The 24,668-nt window shown below is 40.8% G+C and overlaps 1 long non-coding RNA gene across 1 annotated transcript in view; it reads left to right on the top strand.

The window, feature by feature from the left end:
* Nucleotides 1-19,142, top strand: part of LOC120888119 (uncharacterized) — a 28,349-nt gene extending 9,207 nt beyond the window's left edge. The window contains exons 3-6 of the long non-coding RNA XR_013431214.1: nucleotides 5,999-6,129; nucleotides 15,645-15,759; nucleotides 16,527-16,684; nucleotides 17,602-19,142. This is a non-coding gene — a long non-coding RNA (uncharacterized LOC120888119). The remainder of the gene's footprint in view (nucleotides 1-5,998; nucleotides 6,130-15,644; nucleotides 15,760-16,526; nucleotides 16,685-17,601) is intronic.
* Nucleotides 19,143-24,668: the final 5,526 nt, after the last annotated feature.

The following is a 24,668-nucleotide window of genomic DNA, read 5'->3' on the forward strand; positions in this document are numbered from 1 at the left end:
AAGTTTATTTAACTCCAAGTTTTGGAGGCTGAAACTCCAAACAGCATTGCATAGGCTCTGATCAGGACCCCCTGGAGCACCACCTCATGGTCCATGGCATCATGGGTGGGATGCATGTGAGAGACCATAAGGTAAGACAAGAAGCCAGAGTGATTCAGGGGAGTTACCAGTAATGACCTCCCACTAGGCCCCACCTCTTAAAGTCCCACCGTCTCTTAATATCACTGCCTAGGGGGCAACCTTCCAACACATGGACATTTAGGGGATACACTTAAGCTTTATCCAAACCATACAATAGTGCAAAGGGTTAATCTAAAATAGCATAACGATTTCTTCTTATCACCATCTCTTCACATTGCCTTTACTATAAATTAATAATTTGCATTCCTTTAATGCTAGAGTTTGATGGTGATGGGACTTCTGAGCCTAATAAGGTAGACTGACAGGTACCACCTACACATCCATCTTTTGAGAATAAGGGATGAAATTTTCACTGAAATCCAACACAAAAGCAGAACATCATCAAAACATGTTATTTTTCTGGCTTGTTTTGCAATTTGGAAATTGACTTTTCCGGTCTTTCAAAGTTAGTAATTAGCATGGAAAACTGATTTTAAGGAGACTCAAACCTTGATGTCAGTGATCCAAACCAAACAGGATTTTTGAGCTTCCTTTCACTCCAGGAATTGTCCCTGAGGTTTCATGATCGGGATGGGAAAAGAAGCTGTGAACTTGAACTTGCAGGATGCACCCTGCTGCCAGCGAAACAGTGATGAGTTTCTTGAGGCATTTAGAACTCTCTTATTTTGAGATTTTTCTGCCCAGGGCCATGGAGTTGGAGACTCCAGAAAGGATTTTGACTGGGCTTAGGGGGAAAACAGGAAGGATCCTTGCTGTTTAAATGTAGTGATTTTACTATTTCAAGTCAACATTTACCATTTCAAGTGCATGAATCAATTAGTACTTGCAGCCAAGGCAATATCAAAATTTAAGGAAAACTTAATAAATAAACTTCTGAACAAGAGAAGTATTTAACCTACTTAGGAGGACATGTTTTAACTGTTTCACCTGCCTGACTCTAAAAGAGAGGTGTTACTTCCATTTACCCAGTGACGATTGTCAGTAATAAATTTGGATTAGATTCCATCTGTTTTCCTTATCTATTTTTTTTTTTACAGTGTATATGGTACAGTGTGGCAGGTGCATGGAAATGTAGTTGGAAGAAAAAAAAATAGCCTGTGGAATTTGATCAGATGGGAGTTTGCCATTACATTCTCTTGGCAGGTGCAAAGTGGTTGTGTGGGGTCTGGGGGTTCATTTTGAGGACTTCAACTAATGAGCAGAAGATTGCCAGAAAGAGATAGGATTATCACTTGAGATTTTTAGAATTTTTATGCGTGCATAATTAACATATAGTGAAGTGCATAGATATTAAATTGAATGTGCAGTTAGATCAGTGTTGGATACATATATACCGAGCGACTTGTTCTGAATTAGATACGAAGCATTTCCACAAACCAGAAATCTTTGCATGGGCCTTGCCAGACACTTCCTGTTGTGCTCCATCCAGAGGCAACCATGAGTTCTGATTTCTATTGCTATAGATTTGTTTTTATCTGTTTTGGGACTTCATGTAAATGGAATCATACAGTATCCCTTCTTTTGTCTGTCTTCTTTTGTTGAGAATAATGTTTTTCAGATTCTTCCATATTGCTGCATGTATTAGCGGTTTGTTCTATTGTTGCTGAATAGAATGCCATTGTATGAAAATACTATAATTTATTTAATTTATTTATCTATTCAATTGTTGATGGAGAGCTGATTTGTTTCTTTTTTTCTTTTTTTTCTTTCTTTTTTTATTTTGTTGTTGCTATACTAGCGTTCTTGTATTCTTGTGCAAGTTTGTGGACATATGTTTTAATTGCTCTTAGATAAATATCAAGGAGTAAAACACTGGATCATGGGTTAGCAATGTGTAATTTTATAAGAAATCACCAAATTGGTTTCCAAAATGTCTGTACCATCTTACTCTCTAGGTGCCCCCACACCATTACCAGCATTTGAGGTATCCATTCCGTTTAACTGTAGCCACTCTAAAGTCTGAAGTGGAAGTTCACTTCAGGGTTTTAGAGTGTCTCTGATAATGATGTTGAACAGTGTGCATGTGCATACTGCCTATCTTCCTTTGTGAAGTTCACGTTCAATTATTTTGCTTGATCTTACTGCATTCTTAATGAGTGAAAGGACTTTATATATTCTAAATGCAAGTCATTGGATGTATTTTCCCCAGTCTGTAGGTTTCCCATTAACTTATCAATATCTTTTTTTCTTTTATCTTTTTATTGGCTCTTTTCATTTATATATAACACTGGGATTCATCTTGACATAATTATAACAGCCTGGAATAGAATTTGCTCTAATTCAGTCCCAAATATATTTTGATGAATAGAGGTTTTCAGTTTTGGTGGAATTCAGTTTATTTTTCTTGTACACATAATGCTTTTGGATTTTCTCCAAAAAAGTCTTTTCTTGCCTTGAGGTCATAAAGATAATCTCCTTTGTTTTCTTTTAGGAGCTTTGTAGTTTTTGCTTTAAGTTTTCTGTCTATCATATACTTTGAATTATTGTCTATGGTGGGAAGGAGACATTGAAGACCATTATTTTCCAGATGGATTGAGATATTCTAGAAACAATTATTTAAAAACAATATCACTTTAGTGTCTTGGTCAAACATTTCTTGACTCTATAGATGTGGACCTATTTCTGTACTCTTTATTCTATTTCATTGATCTTTTTGTTTCTATACAAAACAATAATAGTATCTTTTTATTATTGTTTTATAATAAACCTCAAAAGACTTTGTCCTTCTTTTTCAAAATGGCATTGGATGTACTAAATGTATGTTTATTTAAATTTTAGACTCAGCTTTTTAATTTCTTTTTTGTAAAAAAAAAGGCTTATTGAGTTTATTTGGCATAAAATTGAATCAATAGATCAATTTGGGAAGAAACATCTTAAAAGTTTTAAGAATTTCAATCCATGGAGTGGGTATGGATTTTTATTTACTTAAACATTGTCAAATTTCTCTTAGATATTATTGTCTAACATAAAGTAACTTTGTTATCTATAAGTTTTCCATGGAAAACCATTATCTGATTTAGCAAGTTTCCTGCTATTTCTGTTATACTGAGGAAAGGTGGTGTTGAATTTTATCAAAGGATTTTGTTCTAGAGGTAGAGATGATCATCCGGCACTTCTGATTTATTTTTTGATGTGGTGAATTACAGTTGTTTTTCAATGTCAATTCAGACCTGTACTTTGGGAATAATTTCATTCTTTGAGATATATTGAACTTTTTGTACATTGGTAGGTTAAATTTTTGAGTACTTGATAGATGTTTTGCATCGAAGTTAATGAAAGATTCTATACTGTTCTTTTCAAGTATAGTCTCACAAGATTTTGGTGTAGGGATTATATCTGCTTTACAAAATTATACAGAAAAATGTCTTTTTCTCCTTTAATTTCTGAGTTTGTAAAAGATTATTGTTATTTATTCTATAAATATCTAAAAGAACTTGCTAGTAAAGCCATCTAGTTATGGATTTCTCTTTGTGGGAAGGTTTTAATGGTGAGTTTAATTTCTTTAATAGATATAGGACTAAGTATGTTTTCTTTTTCTTAGATGTACTTGAATAACTGTGAATTTTAAAAAAATACTTTTTGATTTTCTTAAAATTGTCAAATATATTGGTGTGATATCTCTGAACTAGTCTTCTAAATGTCTGTAGGACCTGTAGTAATAGCTCTACTTCTATTTCTGATGTTGATAATTTGTGTTTTCCTCTTTTCCTTGATCAGTCTCACTAGGAGTTTATTTACTTTATTTATCAATTCAAAGAAAAAATTTTATTTTATTAATTGATTGCTTTTAATATATTTGCTACTTTCTTCTCTTAATTTTTAGTTTCATTTATTCTTTTTGTTAAAAAAGATATTTTTTAGCCCTTTGAGTTGGAAACTTAGATCTTCAGTTTTAAACCTTTCTGCTTTTCTAATGGAATTTAAAAAATTCATAGAAAATTAATTTTGAAATTAAAAAAAAGAGGTAATTATAAAATTTCCTCTAGACAATTTTGGCCATATCCCCTAGATTTTAGAATGTTGCATTTTTATTATTATTTCATTCAAAATATTTTATAATTAATGTTGTGGTTCCATATTTGGCCCACTGAATATTTAGATTTTTTTTTAATTTCTAAAAGTGGTGGAGTTTAAAAATACATATTTTATATTTTTCACTCTCTAATTGATCTAATGATGTAACTCTATAATAGTCAGGGAAAACATTCTGTATGATTTCAATGCATAATTTTTATTGAGTCTTCTTTCATCTCTCTACAGATGGTCTATCTTGGTGATTGTTTCATGTGAACTTGAAATAAATATGGATTTAGCTTTTGAATGTTTTCTTTTATTCAGCTCAGTGAGATTAAATTGGTTGCAAGTTTCAGATAATATTGCAATTTTTTTCTTCTTGTTCTGATATCTATTGGAGAGAGAGTAGTTTGCAGGTGTAATTGTAAATTTGTCTATTTATCCCTAATTTTTTTGATATCTTTACTTTATTTATTTTCTTTATTTTTATGTGGTGCTGCGGATCAAACCTAGTACCTCACATGTGAGAGGCAAGCACTCTGCCACTGAGCTATAACCCCAGCCCCATATTTATCCCTAATTTAAAAAAAAAATATTTTCTTAATGTATACTGAAGACCTATGTCATATGCACATTCATTTGCATTGTTATGTGTTCTTGATGAATTGGGCCTTTATCTGTAAGAAATGTCTCTATTTTTACAAACATCATTTGTCTTGAAGTTTTCTTTGTCTGATTATAATATAGCTTGTGATTTTTCTCATTCATATTATGTCCTATGTCTTTTTATTTGAAGACTGTTTCTCACAGAGACTCTAAATTTATAGTTCCATCTTATTTTTTCAACTAATATTAATAACATTTAAAATTATTATAATTGTTTTAAGTATGTGTATATAAGAATAGTATAATCAATGCATTCTTAATTCTTTGCAGATTGTGGCACAAAATAAATCAAGTAAAAATCTATAGCAATAACATGGCGTTCTCCTCTCAGAAATTAACAGATTTAGCAGATAATAACAAGAGGAGAAATTTAAAACCATTACAGACAAGGCTAATTCTATATATAAATCTAAATCTGCATATGTCTGTCTCTATAATATTTGTGTCAAACAATAAAAATAGACACTTTTAAATATCCACAGCATATTAAGAATTATATACATGCACGCACACACACCCCCACATTTTAAAACCCTAAAGAATAGAACTAATTCAAGCCAAATATCTGACTACAATATAGAAAAGAATAAAGAAAGAAAACTTTAGGCAAAAAAATTTAACCCAATTGCAATTTAAAAGTACTCTTCTAAATATACCTGTGTTAATGGAAATAAAAACTAAACTGGTGTATCATTTATAAACACTACATGCTGAAGATAAATGATTGAAACATTTCATAGGGAAGCATAGGAAATGAATTTTGAAATGAAAAAAAATCTGTGGTTGATTGTAAAAATGGACAGACACAAACACACACACACACACACACACACACACACACACACACACACACCCATCACCCTGCTGCCTGAATCACTCAGCCCACCAGCGGAAGCCTGAGCTTATTAATTGGTGGCTACTTTTAAGCCACCAAGTTTTAGGGTTGGTGTGTTACACAGCATAAAACCCAGGGTTGAGAAAAGGAGACACTTGCATGCCAAGTTGTAAGCAGCGTCATTTACTCTCATTGCCTGTGCTAACAAAATAAAGTAAGAGCTAGATAAGCAGTGTCCAATGGTCTGGTTGGGTGTGCATTATAAAAAGGTGCACAGGGTTAGGCTGTATTCCCCAAGCCTGGGCCCACCTTGCAAGCATCCCTTCTTCTCTCTTTCCACAGGTCTAGCTTTCACTTGAGCGATTTCTACATCTGTTTTTCATACCACTTCATCTGAAATCAGGAGAATCAACAAAATGATGGTCAGAGCTGTGTTCTCAATGCTGTGGGTCCTCTGAGTAAGTGGTCAGTAGGTGAGTAATGGGAAACAGCCTGTGCAATGGGGAGTCGGCCCACAGACATCAAGGCCAAGCTGTGCCTACACAGTAGGTCCTCCACGTGTTTGAATAGATGCTTACAACATCATGTGCACATGACACGTGGATGCATAAGTGCCTTGGATTCCCCTGTGGGTGGTTCTTCAAGGCAGAGGAACCCAGAATTATTAGCAAACAGGATTGCTGAGCTTGCTGGCTCAGTCACAAGCCATCTGAACGGAAGTCAAGGATTTCTGCATCGACCCTTTCTTCCACAGGTGTTCTTGCAGCATCATAAACAAAATGGAAGGGACAAGCTACATCTGTCTGTTTGCAATTAAAAAAAAAAAAACCTTAAGAACAGACAAGATGGTGCAGAGGAGTCACATCTGCCACAGTGGGACCAGCGGCTGCCAGCAGTTTTTATTTGGCTTTGTTTGTGCAGCTGGGAGGTGTCTGGTGGGAGGTATCGGCATTTGCCTTCTAAATGCCAGCAGAACCAGGGCGTTAGAGTTCGGTCTGGCCCCTCAGGATCCCTTTCAGAGGGGCTGTTGACCTCTCCCTGGCCTGTGCTGATCACTCAGCCCCTCTGCACTGCCTCCAGGGCACCCTCGCCCCTGCCTTGGTATCCGTTCCTGTGCTTAAGAGCTTGCTAAAGGCCCCAGGAATCGGAAAAGATGATGAGACAGGCAAAATTCAAAAGAAAATTCTCTTTTCCCCCCAAATGACAACTTAAATGTAAGTTGAAATTAAAATGTCTTCATTCTTGATTTTTATGATGAGGGCGTTTGGGATAAGTTCACTGGAGCTGTATTTTCCTCCTTGAATGGGGCCCTCAGCTTGCTGAGGCCTTGGTAGCCCAGCTGTTCACAAATGATAAGTTCCAGGAGGGCAGGACCTCAGTGTAGCTCATTCTGTGTTTCCAGACCCAAAAGAGGCCTGCCCTGAGATAGCCCAGGCATTTTCATAGGAGCCGTGTTTAGCTTGGCATAAATCGGGAGGCCACTGGCACAGAAAACTTCAAGGATGTTTGTCCCAAACCAGAGTGTGGGCAGATGTTGGCCGACATTGTCAATGTAGTTCCTGTTGACATATCAGTCCATCAGAAGAGGAAAGACAGGCCTGATGGTGGTGGTGGCCGCTCAGCGGTGGCTCAGTGGTAGCCTGTGTGAGGCCCTGAGTTTGATCTCCAGCCCCAGAAGGGGGAAAAAACAAAACAAAACAGAAAACGAAGAATAAGAAGAAAGATGCCACTTTCCCTTAGCTTTGAGTGGAACTTATTTTTGTTCTGCAAGAATGCAAAAAGTCTAGATCCATGATACCTATCTAAAAAATCCAGCCATATCAAAAGAAAGCCCTTGCTCTATCAACAAGATTAGCTATCTCCCAATTTCGGTGTATAAATTGGCTCTCAATTTAGACTTCCTTCCCTGCAGTACTCCTTCATTACAAACTATCATTGCATCAGGATAGCATGGGAGAAACAGAAAAGCAACACAACAAAATACTTAATTTCATTAATCTGTTCAGCAATACCAATATAATGAGGCATAATATTGATTTTCTTACTTAGGATTTAAAATCTCTACTCCTTTCCACAGAATTAAATGCTTCAAACTGATATTCCACCTCTTTACAGTCGCATCTTTAATTTAGTTGTTATAATTAGGCATTAACGGGTGTCAGTAAGATAGCCAGTTAGAGACCATTCTGTTCTGCTTGTCTTGATTATCACAGTTTAGATGTAAAGTAAATTAGAATGAAAGACTATACAGTCCAATTACAGATAAAAGCAGCAAACTGCACTGTTGTAATTAGATGCCAGGACTATTTTTCTTAGATTTTGTATCTCTGAGGGCCCTTCTTGTAACTACTTGGCCGAAGCCACAGCTGAAGATTTCAGTGTGTCTTTTCAGCCATATTGTCTCTCTCCAGAATGGGCTTTCTTCCTGGGAACCTTTCCTACACCAAGTCCTGGTTGGAGGCCTGGTTGGAGCTTTTCTCCCTGGTGGCCAGGTGTCTACAGGCCTCCCTGTCTGGGCAGCTCAGGTAAACTAAGCTAAAAGGGTCAGTTTCTTTCTGTGTCCATCTGGCTGTTTACCCCTCTTCCTTCTCTTCCCTCCCTCTTCGTCCTCATTGATGTTGGAATTTGGATAGTGACCTGATGTTTTGGCTTGGAATGGGGATCAAACGCTTCAACCCTGGAGTGGAAGGTTCTACAAGGGAGGAGATGCTAGGTAGTGTCTTCTCATTAGCGGTGCTTATCTTTGAACAGAAAGATGACCCAGGACGGCCAAATGTGTGACTTAAGAGGCAAGAGAACCCATTAATTCATTTAATAAGCATTTATCAACTGCCCCTCCTTCCTGACCAGACCCTCAGCCTCACCCCCACAGGGATGTGTCTGGAAACCTGTTGTCTGACCTCCTGCCTCACTATGTAATACAGTGTGAAACAGTATTCCTGAGAACAAATGCTCTGTCCTGAAAGGGGTGGAGCAGGGACATCCAGCTCATGTGAGACTGGGGGGGAAAAAAAAGAAACCCCTCTAATGCCCCCAGGCTGCATTAGTTGAGTTGTTGGGAAGGATGAGAGAAAATGCTTTGGTGAATGGAGAAGCTGCAGAGAGGGAGTTCCAGAAGGAACCTCATGTTCAAGTCAAGGACACAAAGATGATTGCAGGTGGCTGGAGTGTGGTGGGGATGAAGTTGCAAGAAATGAGCAGAGCCAGGCCCTGAAGGATCCTGTGAGCTGAACTAGAGAAGGTGACTTGGTTAGGATCCCTGTCATGGAAAAAAGTCCATAAAGCTAGGTGTGGCAGTGTGCTGATGGGGAGAACCACTTGAACCAAGAAGTTCAAGAGCAGCCTGGGCAACATAGTGAGACTTGTCACCCTGTCTCAAAAAAAAAAAAAAATCACAAATGCAAACAAACAAACAAACAAACACAAAGTCCATGCAGGGTCCTCCCTCCACTGACATAGACTCCCCAGGCCTTGGTTCTGTTGAAGCCCTGGTGCAGAATGGCATCTGGTATCTAACCCAAACCCATGAGGACACCTTATTTTCTACAAATGTTTTAGGACAGAGTCCCCGTTGATTTAGGAAGATTCCTTTTATCTCATGATGAATTAATTCCCTAGAGATCATTGAAGGTGTGATCCAAGCATATATTTTCTTTTGCGACCAAATGGATCTGACCTCTTACTAATTTTGCCTACAATTAGTTCGGTGTAATTACCACCACTTACAATTCAGTCTGCTTTCACTAAAAAAAATTATTGTTCATGCGGTCATAAAACTCTTTAAAAATTGCCTAATGAAAAATGGAGTCTTGGGAATGTTGCACAAGATAAGCCCAGCCATTAAATCCTGGACTTACTGTGTGCACAGGGGAGTGGCTTGTGCTAGAGACACTTCACAGCTTGTGTGAGTATATGTGTATATGTGTGTGGATACATAGGCAGTTGTGCATGAAGTAGGCATGTGAGATTCAGGGCTTGAGGGCAAAAATGGAAGCTCTTTTTTATTGGTACCCCTTGTCCCTAGGTGGATGTCTTGCAGCCTGGATGGGCCTGGGATACATACTCACAACTTAGGATGCTCAATATGCTGTCTTTATCTCCTTTTTTATTCCCCTGATGGGTCAGATTGGATAGATCCAGCCAGAATAAAGAAATGTCGAGGACAAAGCATTGAGGACCAAATACCAGCCTCCAAGTGAAGCCCACTCTTCCAGGATACCAGCATTTATGGCAATCCCAGCCCAGGGAGGCCCTGGGCATCCACACTCCATTTCTTGACCTCCTCTCCACACTAAAGCCTCCTCCTCTTCCAAGTCATCTTTTACTATGTGTCGAGGCTGCATATTCTTAGTTATCCCAAAAGGATGAGACCCCCCCCCCCCGATAACTCTTTCCCTTCCCGTGGGACTGGGCTAGAAAAAAAAGTGAAACTAACAATCCTTAATCTCTTCAAAGACACATCTCTGAAGTATGATGAGTTCACTGGCCACTTTTGTTCTAATGTTCTGGGTGTGCACACACATATTCTGATATTCTGGGTGTGCACACACTTGTTCTGATGCTTTGGGCGTGCACACGTGTTCTGAAGCACAAGTGATCTCCAGAGAAATATAAGCAATAGGAGACAGGTAGGTAGATAGGTCATAGAGAGTGCATTAGTTGATTTTTATCACTGTGACTAAAATACCTAATGAGAGCAACTTAGAGAAGGAAACATTTGTTTTGGCTCATGGTTTCAGAGGTTCAGTCCATGGTTGGCTGACTCCTTTGCTGTGGGCCCAACATGAGGTAGACCATCCTGGCAGAAGATGATATTTTACTTGTGAAGGTCAGGAAGCAGACAGAGGGCAGGGGGAGGAGGCTGAATCCTTCTATGGCATGCCACAGGTCACTACCTTCTCTAACCATGCCCTACCTGCCTACACTACCCAATTAGTCTATTCAAGCTAGGATGGACTGATTATATCACAGCTCTCATAATCTGATCAATTCACCTCCTGCATTAACAGAGGAGCTATTGGGGGATACCTCATATCCAGACCATAACCAGATGATAGATGATGGATGATAGACAGATGGGGGGATTTATTATAGCAATTGACAACATGATCATGGAGACTGAGAACTCCCACCATTTGCTGTTGTCACACTGGAGAATGAGGGGGTCCTGTATGTGACTCATACTATAACTAAGGTCTGAGAATCCTGGCGACTGGGTACTCTATTTTGAGTTCTGCAGTCCAAAGGTAGGAGCAGCTGCAGTTCCAATGCCCAAGGGCAGAAGTAGATGGCTAGATTGGCTCCCAAATAGAAAATGACTTTGACTTTCCTCTGCCTTTGTGTTCTGTCGGGGACCTCAACCAAAGGGTGGTGGTGCTGGCCCACACTGGGTGAGGATGGATCTTCTTTACCTGGTCCATGGATTCTAATGTCATTCTTTTCCAGAAACACCCTCAAGGACACACCCAGAAATAATGCTTTACCAGCTAGCTGGGTCCCTTACCACAGCCAAGTTGACACCTTAACTTAGCATCATGGATGTCAACCCACCTGTGCTCACGTTCTGGGTGTTCAGATCGGAGCCAGCACACCTTTGCATCCTTTCTTCGAATTGGGACAGGGCATGGGATTGACAGCAAGGAGACCCTGTTTGTAAAAATGTGTGAGGTGAATGAGGATCTGACTGCAGAGGTGCCTGGAGAATTGCTACAGGGTCTTCAGAGTTAGGTGTCTGAGTGTGTGGCCAACAGGGACAAACCTTTCCTTGAGGTTGACCCTGTAACTTAAGCCCGCAGGGGCACACATGCCCTAATTCCATTGAGTAACCCAAATACGTTTCTTCAGCTTAGATTTCATTAGAATAGGAGTGAGAAATAGAAGGTGAGACTCCAGAGGAGACTATGTGTTGGAGAAGACAGAGCCTGATAGAATTTGAATCCTGAGCATTAGGGAAATCAACTCTCCTCCATGCACCAGCACGCATTCCCATCGCCTGGAAGGAGAATAAAGCTTCCTAATATATGGGTTCTGGTTTTCAGACCTGCATAGTTTAGCTGGGAAGACAAAACACAAACCATGGACGTAGCACAGAAGACAGGACAGGGATGCGGGAGAGCGTCAAATGGTCCGGGTTGGTGTGGTTGTCATCTGCAGGTGTGTTTTGCTTGTGCATGCCTTATTTTGAAAACTTGCACATTTGGGGTAAGTTTTTCTTGAAACCTTGGGAGATCTAGGCCTAGCAGCCAGAGCTGATCCTGGAGTTTGCCAAACACTATCCCTGTGGCTTTATACCTCAACCATTCCCTGTACTGATTTGCCTTCCTGCCTGGTCCCCAATTACAAGAGCAGTCCCCTCTCTCTTTCCCATTTTCCTCATCTGGAAACAGAAGGGATGACTGTACTGCCTCATCCTATTGTGGGAGGAAATGAGGCAACACCCAGAAAGTGTTATCCATTATTATCTTTACAGTTATATTGATATAGCATTTAACTATATAATTTCATAATATGCATTTTAGATGTAGTAATAATTATAAGCAGTCCTTTATTCCTGGTGAACTAATGCACAAACCTGTATGCAGTTAAACCCAGGGATTAAACTGAGGATTCCTACTTGCATTCCACATCCTGCCAGCCAAATGACACGTGAATATGCATGAGTGCTGAATGTTTTCTTTTTACAAAGGCATGGTCCAAACTTTATTCCCTGAAACTCTTTGTAAAAGGAAGCGATATTTGGCAAAAGTAACCAACTAACGCCTGCCTAACTTAAATCAAGAACTTTTAATGTTACAGACTGTTCCAAAAATCTGAGGGACAATATAATTTTATAGAATTCACCAGTGCATTGTGTGAGGACGATATCCTAGTCCCTGCTGTGGGTGAATTCATCTCTGATGCTCAGGATGCTCAGAGACAACAGAACCCTGGCACTTGATTGCTGTGAGTGTGGATCATGATAAATGAATGCCTTTTGTTTATGAAACTTAAATCTGGTATTATCTCCAAGGGTAGGTGAGCCCCTTCCAAAGTACCATTATGGAAAAAAAAATGGTTCTTTAGATGTAGTGTTTGCTTCCTTTAAGGGAACAACATTTTTCCATAAGTAGAATCTCTTTCCAAAAATTAGTGCTCGGGTCTTGTTAAACTGGGCTCAGTATTCTGTTGCAACTTTTATGCTGGTTTAGAAAGAATATATCTTATGAAATGAGACTTGTGAATTAAAGAATGTGATAAATGGCACTAGTGATTCAACACTCAAGCAGAAGGGGCTTTGTGAGGTTCTAAAGTATCATATTCCTTATCTTTGCTAAGAAACAAAATACGGTGGTCTTTGCAAAGTATGTTTTATGGGTTTGAGGATGACTGGAAAGAGATACCCAAGTCAGGGTTTCATTTTCACTCCTGAAATCCCTGATTCATCCATTGGAAGGCATTGGAAGGCAATTCTGGACCTAGAGAGACTGGCCCCAGGTAATAGCCATTTTGATTGTTTAGACTCCACATAGAAGTGAGATCACGTAGTACTTTTCTTTCCAAGTCTGATTTATGTCATTTAGCATAACGTCTTTTGGGTTCATCCACACAATTGCAAATGGCAGGCCTAAGGGTTGGGCTTCTGAGTAGCCTGTAGTGTTCAGTAATTTTTGAGCTTATCCCTGGGAAGACAACTCACCCAATCAAATTCTTGCTCTAATCAAAGTATCTGAAATTTCTGCCCTGACCTTGTTTCTGGGTCTCTTTAGCCCACAGGGTTGCTGAGACATGTGGATTTGCAGGGAAGCTCTGTTTCTTCTCTCCTCTTCACGAGCAGGGAACAGGTCCACCTGCATGACAAAGTCCGCATGCTCCCATAGGCACTCTATGTGGTTGTGTTATCAGTGAGTTGTGGCTTAGGCAAGCAACATGTTGCTTCTCCACCTTGAGGTTCCTTCTAACTCTTCCTTGCCTACTGAGCCAGGACAGTTTGGAGCAGGAACGGAAACAGAACTGGCCTGAAGATGTGTCTGATGCATATGGGAGCCTCATCACCACCCTTAGTCCTAGGAACTCTGCTCCACATGCCTTCTTCAATAAGCCTGGGCTTTCGAGATGGGCTGTCACAGGGTTCTGAAAGCATCAGGGAACCAGTGATTTTCCCACTCCTTGGTCTTTAGCAGATTCAAATCACTGCAGAGGTGCTGACTGGAGGCCTCTAAACTCCCTGAGTCCGTGTTATTATGGCAAACTTAAAAGTAGTAAATAAAAGGAACAAATGAAATAAAAACACAAAATGAAAAAATAATTAAAACAATAACTATTCCATTCATTCTGGGCACATCATCCAAGATTGCATTAGAAAAAACTACAATAAAAACATGCTTTTAATCTGATAGTAAAAAAGCCCAATAAAATAAAAATGAGCTCCATTAATGAAAATAATGGCTCTTACCCCAGCCAGTTAAAATGCTGAGCTTATGTGTTTTGGGGTTTGGGGTAGCTGAGGACGTTTTTTTTATTATTTTTTTCTACAGCTGGTGATAGATTTGCTTTTGTTACAAACTCGAGATCGCCCCAGCTAATTAGCATGGCTCAATATGGAGCCTTACCTTTGTATGAAGCCCCAAAGAAAAAGTGCATGTAGGAAGACAACCAATTCCTATGGAAATAAGGAAAAAAAAAAAAGGAAAATTATGCTCTATTTAAGATCTGGACTTCAGAAAGGAACTGAAGGTGGCTGTGTGTGGCTGTGTGCATGTTGTCTCTTTCTTTTCATTTTGTGTGTGTGTCTCTCTCTCTCAACCTTTTTCTCTCTCCCTCCTCATTACTTCAATTTCCTTTTGCCCCTTTTAGGAAATGACTTTAATTTTCTTACAGATGACAGGTAAGCCCCACCTCAGACTCTTTTTTGGACGAAATGGAGGTATAAATAGATAAGTCCACAATAATAGGAGACCTCAGCAAGACCCTTTTATTTTTGCTAGAAAAATTACAGGGCTGAGTTCAGGACTTCCTCCCCCATTACACATCTGCTTCTTGAAGGCCTCCTCCTGGTCCTCTTTTCCCCACTTTCTTGCACGTATTACAAATTGCAATTTGTAATTACTTGTATATTTACTTGCTAAATTCTGAATCTTTTGCATGTAACGATGATAGGGGGGAATAACACCATTCACAGTGTGTGCCTTGACCTCCGAAGACTCAGAGAACCAGCCTTACTGAATGGAGGATCAAACTCCTCCAAAGAAACTGTTTGTCCATTTCATCAGCCCCTCGGCTGCCCGCACAGGGCCCCGATGTAACTACTACAAGTACTTATTTGTTCAAATGAATATTAACATTATAATTTAGTAGGTAATTATGCTTCGCTAGTCATAACTGGAAATGTGGTATTAAAATCCTTACATGCTCTGTGGCTATCAGCATGTACCTTTGTCAATATCCTGGAATTGCCAGAGATTTCTGTAATGTACAGTCTTTGCGCTCATATCTCTCCCCTTTGCCGTCCTCCCTTGTCATGTCCAGATTTACTCTCCGCCACTGTAGATTGCAGGAGGTACTCCAGTCTTGCTTGAATACAGAAAGATGTCAAGAGTTCGGCACCTTCCTGAGGAAGGGTGTGTGTGTGTGCATAGATGGTTTTCAAAATGGCTTCATCTTTTCTCTGACATTGTTAGCCGCAGGGCACAAGAGCTTAGAGGCTTGGATCCTACCTCTGCCTGACCCATAAGTACCCAATGAATATCTCCTTAATTGATGCTTCCTGGCTGTGATGGTTTGGATGTGAGGTGTCCTCCAAAAGCTCACATGGGAGACAGTGCACGTTTGGGAGGAGAAATGATTGGGTCATACCTTAACCTAACCAGTGAATGAATCCCTGGTGGGATTAACTGAGTGGTAACTGGAGGCAGGTGGGGTGTGGCTGAAGGAAGTGGTTCACTGGGGGCATGGCTATGGGGAATATATTTGTACCTGGAAAGTAGAGTCTCTCTCTCTGCTTTCTGATCAGCATGTGGACTGCTTGCCTCTGCCACAATCTTTTCAATGGTGTCCTGCATCACCTCAAGCCCTGATCAATGGAGCCGGCCTTCTATGGACTAAGACCTCTGAAACCTCTCACTATGGTAAAGCACTGAAAACAGCTTGTTGTTTTTATTATTTTTTTCCCCTTAGTACTCTAGCATTAAATGATATCGGGACAATTTCACCTGAGTGTATTTGGATTAAAGGTCCCAAGCATGAACCTTTGCACTATTTGAGCTGATTCCTCCCAGGGTCAACCATCAGAATCACCCAGAGAACTTCCAAAAAATTATAGTTTCTAGTTCTGAACTCTGGAGATTCTGATTCTACAAGACCCTCAAGTGATTGAGGCAACCTGGCTCTTGGGAACCTGGGCTGGAGTTGAGTGCAGATGGGTCAAGCCTGCCTCCCTTCTCCTTCTCAGATATACTGGGATCTTGGGTTAAATTTCTTTTCATTAGGACCTGGTTTATAGGTCTTCCAAGGACTGACTGTGTGGTCAGAGCAGATGATAAATAACCGAGGCCAACAGTTCCCCTATGAGTATCCCTGGGACGTAGGGAGTGAGTGAGGGACTGTCCTCACCATTGGAAAAAAAGAAAAATGAAATCAATAAAGAAAAACCAGAAACCACTAGATCCAGGTCACTGTCAATGGATGGTTCTAGAGAGCCATCCTCATGAGCAAAAGGCGGCCCATCCACCCTGGGCATGGCCATCTGGGGCTCTTCTATTGCTGTCTGTTCTGACCACAACTCTGTCTGAAGGACTATGGTTTGGAACTTTGATCCAGAGGTTTGGGGAAATGCCCCCCACCTTCCTACCTTCTGCATTTATTTTTTTTAAAATTTTTTATTTATTATTTTTAGGAATCTCTTCTTTCTTGGTTAAACAATAATGTTGCCCCTACCATGAGAGAGGCAGCATGGTCCATAGGAAAGGGCTTGGAGTTGGAGAGAGGAACACTGGACTCTTGCCATTCTGCAGTGGGCATGTCCTCACTCCTGACGTACTTCAGCAACTTTGGGTGAGTGTTACTTTTTTTTTTTTTTTTTTTTTTTTAGGTAACAGGGAAATGCAGGAAATGCAGGAATCAGAAAATGTGCCAGTATATTGCTTGCTTAGGAAATTCTTCTCCAACTTTGGGCCTGAGTTTTTTTCCTTAAAGGGCAGAGTCTTTCCTCTCGGGTGGTGGCAGAATCTCAATTGAGCTGGAAGAGTGACTTGGGTCTGAAGCTTCAGCTTGTTGGGAGGGAGCCCTGAGTGTCTGAGTCGCTGCTTCTTGCCATCTGGACGTCTGATTCCCGACACTCCACCCAAATTCATGGGGTGATGTGGGCTCTTTTACAACGAGCGAAAAACCAAAAACAAAACTCTGCTTGTTGTCGGTATCCTGAGAGATATAAGCTCCTTGCAAATGTGTTTTAAAAGCCAGAAGAGAAAGAAAATGACCACTTCTTACCCCTCCCCACAGGGAGAGCAGTCCAGCATTTATTTGATGCTATGTAGTCGATGCATATTTTTTAAAAAATAGGATTAATTATTATATTATTATTAAAAAATATATATAAAATACTGTATATATTATTTTATGATCTGATATTTTTTTATTGAAAAATAAATCATGGATGTACCTCTTCCTTAGTCAAATATTTTTCTAATATGTCATTTGAAATGATCTTGCAGTATTTAATTATCTGAAATTATCAATTTATTCCATTGCTCAGTATTACATATTGAGGCTGCTGTGATTTCTAGATCTTTTTCCCTATTTCTATATAATTAAAAATAATATTGCTAAAACACACACACACACACACACACACACACACACACACACGACGGCTTAAGATAAATTTCTAAAATGGTTTAGTGCTCTTTTGATCGGTTTGAATCTGGAAGAATTTACAACAGCAAAGACAAACCCACATTTGTTCTCTTAAGGGATCCTGTGGCCAGTGCCTCACCTGAGCCTGGCCACCTGCTGGTGTCAGGAGGCACAGTTGGCAGCCGGAGTTAAGTGATTCCCCAGGGATGATCTGTAAAGCTATCAGGTGAGAGCTGGGGTAAGCCCTTGGAATTTTAAGTACCTGATCTGACATCTTTCAGTAAGAAGACACCCCCCGGAAGTTCATGGAAACCTCTTAAGCGTGAGGACCAGGGGCACCCCTGTTCCTTGACAGGCTCTTGTGTCCTCCCCACTCCCTGGGCATTAGGAAGATGGGGAACAGCCTGTGTTTCTCTTGGCTGCTGATTCCCCATGAACGCAGGTGCTGGTGGCAACAGGTTGTACCCTCATGGGAAAGGGGACGACCTGGCCTCCTGACTGCATCCCTGCATCCGTGGCAATGACAGGGTGCCTGACCACACGGGGGCACCTGAGGAATTGAGTGGGGCTCCAAGTCAGGAGAGAGGCATCATTGATGTAGTCGGCTTTTTCACCGCTGTGGCTAAAAGACCCAACCCGCACAATTGTGGAGGAGGAAATTTTATTTGGGGGGGCTCATGGTCTTAAGTCCATGGACACCAGGCTCCATTCCTCAGGGCTTGAGGTGAAGCAGAACAACAGGGCAGAGGAGTATGGTGGAGGGGAGCTGCTCACGAGAAGATCAGAGAGCAGAGAGCCTCCACTCTTCAGATACAAATCTATGCCCCAAAGTTATGCCCCCAGTGAGCCGATTCCTCTAGCCACACCCCATCTGCCTCCAGTTACCACTCAGTTAATCTCACAGTTAACTCACTGATCAGGTTAAAGCTATCACCCAATTATTTCTCCTCCGAACCTTGCATTGGCTCACACAGGAGCTTTTGGGGGACCCCACGTCTAAACCATAGCACCATACTCTACACTTTCTCTGTGTCTGTCTCCGTCTCCTCACCTCTTCAGCTTCAACTTTCATAATCACTCTGTTTAAAGGAATTCATGCTGAATTATATCACTCTGTAATTATTTTCTTTCACCCTTTGAAGTTGTTTATTTTTATTCAGTTTTTTATGCTCACTATTCTTGCCAGAATCTGGGCTCTGGGAGGGCAAAGACTATGTCTATCTTGTTCTCCACTCTGTTTCTGACACCTCGACCAACATGCAGCGGACAATGTACATAGGCACACCACGATTAACTAATTAAGCTAATAAAAATTCTCATTCTAACATAGAGAGTAGACAGTAAGAGGGCAGCCTCGGTATCCGGGCTATCTGCATTTCATTCTGTGCATGCAAACTTGGAATGCACACGAACCCTGGCTGAGTTATGTATCACTTTTGTGTCTCCATTTCTTCATGGGAAAAAAAATGGTAGGAAGTGGGAATGGTATATAACTTATGAAATTGTCATGATCAGGAGGAGTAATGAATTTTTTTTTTAGAAAGTAAAGTGCTTAAAATCGTGTCTGGCAACTGTTCACTTTTAACAAGCAATAACAATAATGGCAATCAAATAAATATTTGAGGGCCATTTTTGGAAAACAATAATGAAAACAGTAAAAATCAGAGAGGATAGTTCTTGGCCCATAACATGCACTCAATGTCATTATTAATAATAAATGCCATTATTACCTTAAAGTTGAGTGTACTGAATACTTCTGGGGACTTTCAAATTCTAGTTCAGTGCTCAGGAAGAGAAGAAGCCATTTTGACTTCCCGACATCACTAATTGGTTACTGAGTGACCTTGAGCGGGTTCAGCACCTTCTCTGGGCCTTCGTCTCATCATATAGAAATTAAAGCGTTGGACCTGGGATGCCTCTGTAGCGCCCAGCCTTAGTTTCCTGAATGTCCACATTGAAGGATGTAAGAGGTTGAGTTGTCACTACCTGGCATTTCAATCTGGGCTGCTTATGGGAAGGAGGGTCTGGGTGGCAGAGGGGATTTTTCACAAAGGCCAGACTCTCCAGAACCAGAGGCCCTAAGTTCTCAAGAGCAGAATGGGCACCCCAAACCTGCCAAGTATCAGTACCCTCGCTGCAGACAACTATGCTATGAAAGGTGGCTCCAGACCTTTGACAATCTGGCCTCAGAAATTCCTTCCAGGCCCAGGGGGATAGGCTTTGGGTAGCTACCCACAGGTGCGACCTTTGTTGTGATGAGTGAGTTGGTGTGAAAGCCACTCGCGTGTGCGTGCACGAGCCTGTAATGATAATAATTAATAAGCCCCTGGCAATTATACCCAATGATGTGTAAGGTCAGGAACAACGTGCGCTGTCAGTCAACACTGGTGCTGGGTGGCGGGTGAGTGGCAGAGCCAGGGGCATGCACCTCCTTGTGCAGAATTAATCGTCTCTCAGAGCAGAGCTGTCACTCCTTTGCCCCTGGCCCAGCACGAGGTATTGGGAAGCTTGTCAGTCTCCCTGATGGGGAGGAGGAAAGTCTTTGATGACAAGTACAACTCTGTGCATAGGAGCTGGGAACAGCCCCCACTGGAGGCCCCCACACCCCATGGTGTCCTAATCCCTTGCAATAGGCTTGAGCTATCAAGGAGAGCAATACCTTTTGTTTGAGGGTGGCTTTGCTCTGGATTTACTTGGTCTGCCCGCTTGCGGGTAAAGATTTGTGATCACCATGCTTTGGTGCTTTGAATGCACAGAGTAAGTCACCTATGCCCTCCCTGGGGGAGCACCTCTGGGGAGGGGCTGTGACTGGAGACAGAGTAAGTGCCTGCGGACAGGACCCCGCCTGCAGACTCCTGGCCCCTTCTCAGAATCCCTAAGGTCTAGTCCACATTCTGCCACTGGCTCACCCCCAGACCTTAGGAACTCGTGTTATTTCTCCATGGTGGGATCTTATAGCCAAGCATCAACAATTTTTTTTCCTTTCAATTAATCTTTAGTCCCAGAAATCTCTTCCATCTCCTTTTACTCCCTACCCCTCGACCCCAGGAACACACCCAGAGCAAGAATTCAAACAGAATAATAAGTAGTTATTGTTGTTGTTGTTGTTAATCTTGGAGCTTCAGGTGGCCAATGTTTTGGCCTTAAAAAAAAAAAAAGGAGGTGAACTTCTGGAAGCAGGTGGCAGAACCTCCTACAGGGAGATTTTGGGGTGTGAGAGTGGAGGATCCCTGGATCCTCCTTCCCAGAAGGACCCGCACCCTGACCTGGGCTGATCTCCGTGGCGTGGTCTAGGAAGACAAGGCACCTCAGCTGAGGGGAGCAGCAATCAGCCGCTCCTCCCCAAAGGTGCCCTGCTCCAGGGCCCGAGGACTCAGAGGGTGGGTGGCAGGGTCTCCTGATCCCTGAGGATCTCGTGATGCTGGTGAGGGAGTGGATGCCACTGAGTGCTCTAGCAATAAGAACGGGGCCGGGAACCAGTGGGAGATGGATGCATCTCCAGGATGCTCAAGGGACTAGAACACCTGCCAGGGACAGAAAAGCTCCAAAGATGTGCATGGACAGAGAAAATTGCATCTGGAAACTGCCCCGCCTCTCTCCATGACCAGGGAGGGCGGGTGAGGTGGAATCCTGGATGGGCTGACTTTGAAACTGATTCTTGACTCAGAATTCAGGCTCACTGAATTACAAACAAATGAAGTTGATCTTCTCCGTATCATACCCAGCTCACTCAGTGACTACCTGTCTTCAGAGGTGAAATGCATCCTTAATGAACCATGAAGAGGCTCAAATGTGGACATGGAGAAAGTGATTTATAAACTAAGAAGAACCATGAGAACCCAGAGGTGTTTGCTTGGGTGATCTCAGTGGAGGGCGGCTGGCGCTGGCAATCCTAATCCAAGTGTGTCTGTAGCTTTCTGAAGATGCCAGGCCTGAGCTCTTCTGAACCAGGGCTTCTCAAAGCCAGGTGAGGGCCAGAATCCCCTGGGGTGAACAGAATCCCCTGGGGTGATCAGAAGTCCCTGGTGCTTGGGCACCCAGTCCGGGGCATTCCTATGATATGAATCTGACTTGGGGCTGAGAAGTTGATTTTTCTAACTCGTCTTAGATGAGTGTGGCCACCTAGCAAGTCCAGGAGCCTCTGCTTGGAGTGAGTGGGACACCAGAATGGCCACTTATATGAGGGTCAGGTGAGGTCTTGAAATGCTTCCCAAACTCTTTGCTGTCCTCTGCCCAAGGTGGAGGTAAAGCTGGGTTTATGTCACTGCTCAGAACAGCTCCAAGACTCCAACAGAATAAGCCGTCTCTGTTGTGCGAAACTTGGAGGAAAGAAACAGCAGGTTCAGAATGAGACAGGCTTTCTTCCTGCTGCAGCAGCTTCTTTAAAGGATGGTGAATACACACAACAGGATACCCTTCAGCCCTCAAAAGGGACAGCATCTGGAGATCAGAATGGTAAGTGATCACAGCCATGGCATATCCTAGGATCCAAAATGGCTACAAGAGAGGACTTTGAATGTTCTCATCTAAGGATGAAATATTTGGAATAGTAGATAACCTATAAATAGTCTATAACTAAGTTTCTTGGATTGATCAATACATAATATATAAATATGCCAAGACCTCACACTGCACTTTCTAAATGTATGTATACATGTTATCTGTCAATTAATATAAAAACAAGCAAATACATAGATTAAAAAGACATTAGCTTCTTTGGGTAGAGTGAGTTGTGTTAATTGAGGTTGACTGCCCACAGGAGGTTGGGAGAGCACCTGTCAGGGGTGCTGAGGGTGAACATCCCAAGAAAGTATTGGGTGAGGTTGATCATCAGCCTTTTGAAGTTCCACCTTTAAAGACTTCTGGGTGAATCATGGACTTGAGGTCGATGGATTAGGTCTACAATATTAGTTAGCCTACAGGGTTGAACATCTGATGTGAACTGAGCAGGTGGTGCTTGCCTATAATCCCAGCAATTCAGGAGGCTGAGGCAGGAGGATCACAAGTAGGAGGCCAGCCTCAACAAGTAAGCAAGGGCCTGAGTAACTTAGTGAGAACCTGTTTCAAAATTAAAGTAAAATAAGAAAGAAAGAGAAAGAAAGAAGAAAGAAAGAAAGAAAGAAAGAAAGAAAGAAAGAAAGAAAGAAAGAAAGAAAGAAAGAAAGAAAGAAAAGAATCTGATGTGAGAGGTATGTCACTCCAATGGACTATTTGTAATAAGAACTTTGTCTTTTTTTCTTGCTTTTGGGTTTTTCATTTGACTTGTAGTTTTTGATTTGCATGAAGTTAAGACTATCATATTTTCTTTCAAATTTTGTTATTGTGGTGATGATTTTAATTGTGTTCAGAAAAATCTTTCTATGCAAATTGACACCAAAAAAAGGGGATATGGAGCAGAGCAGAGGATTTCAAGCACACACAGGTGACCCATGCATCTTCTCTGAGTTTGCTTACTGCTTGGGTTAGACCCATGATATTTGGTTCATGAGCCTCCTTTAAAAAAAAAATGGCTTGTTTATCTTCTTCTAATTAGTTTGCTGGAGTTTTAGGCACTATGAAAATTAACCTTATTACAAATATTACTTTCTGGGTATATCATTTGTACATTGTCTTTGTTTACTATGTATTTTCCAAATAAATGATTCAAATTTGTATAGGGCCATATATAGTTCCTTTTCCTTTTTTTTTTTTTTTTTTTTTAAGATTCTGAGTTAACCATTCTAATTTAGGAAAGCTACATTAACCCCTAGATTGCACGAGTAGTCTTCAATTTTTCTCATAAGATTCATTTATTTAAGCTCTTTATCTATTCAAAACTTATTTTTGCCTATAATTATGTGTTAAAGGTCTATATTAAAAATTTATTTTAAAACTTATTTTTGCCTATAATTATATGTTAAAAGTCCATATTAAAAATTTATTTTGCTTGGATAACCAGTTTGGCCAGCATTATTTATTGAGTGGTCCTTTTTTTTTTTAACAACTGAATGAGGGCATTTGCCCACTATTAGCTTGACATCAATAAATGGTTTGAAAATCCAGAAATTGATTCGCTTATTAGTCAAGCTAATATTTTGGATTTTCTCCCTCCCCTTTCTCTCTCTCTCTCTCTCTCCCCTTCCCTCTCCCTCTCCCTCTCCCTCTCCCTCTCCCTCCCCCACTCTCTCTCCCTCTCCCCCCGCCCCTGCTAAATTGCTAAGGGCCTACCTAAGTTGCTGAGATGGATTTTGAATTTGTGACCCTCCTGCCTCAGCTTCCCAAGTGGCTGGGATTACAGGTGTGCACCACTGCGCCAACCATTTCTGGATTCTCAATTCATTTCCATGGATCTGTTTGTCTACTCCTAGGTCCATACTATGAGAGCTTAATATAACCAGTTTTGAGAAGACTGGTGAGTCATAAAACATATGCCCAATCATTTTCTTTTTGTGAGCACGTTTTACTCATTGTCAACCATATAAATTTAAGGAACATTTTATTTTATTTCTTTCCAGAATCACTTTGATATTTTGGAATTTTAGTGGAAATTGATTACAAATTAATTTGAAGAGAAGTGAGTACGTGATAATATCATCTCATCCAAGAGCATGATAGACGTTTCTAGATATTTGTTTTTGTTTTACTTCTTTTATTACAATTTTAAATTCATGTTGGGTATGACCCCTGCTTTCCTGTTAAATTTATTCTTTATATTTTGTCATTTTTGTGGCTGTTGTAAATGGAATGATTTCTACCTAATTCTATTCCAACTGCTTAGTACTAAGTAGCTATTGATTTTTATATATTTAATGTCCATATACTGATCTGATAAAAGTCTCTTATTATTTCTAATAGTTTTCTTCTTAATAAAAAGTTGTGAGGATTTTTTTAAGTGCACAATAGACATTGTGTGTTTTCCAATATTTGAAGCAATTATTTTAACTTGGTGTCTTACATTTTCTAGAACTGCACTATCCCTCTGCCACTTCTGAACACTTGAGTTTAAATTAAATAAAATAAATTCAGACCCTTTCTCAACTCACATCGCAAATGTTCAGCATGCACCAGTGGCTAGTGGCTCTCATCCTGAATGGCACTGAACAGAGAACATTTCTATCATGGCAGAAATTTCTAGTGGAGAGTACTGTGCTAGAATATTTAAGAAAAATGTAGAGTAGTAATAGTCACAGTGGAGATTTCTGTG

The sequence above is a fragment of the Ictidomys tridecemlineatus genome, chromosome 15 (assembly GCF_052094955.1).
Source record: "Ictidomys tridecemlineatus isolate mIctTri1 chromosome 15, mIctTri1.hap1, whole genome shotgun sequence".
Lineage (NCBI taxonomy): Eukaryota > Metazoa > Chordata > Mammalia > Rodentia > Sciuridae > Ictidomys > Ictidomys tridecemlineatus.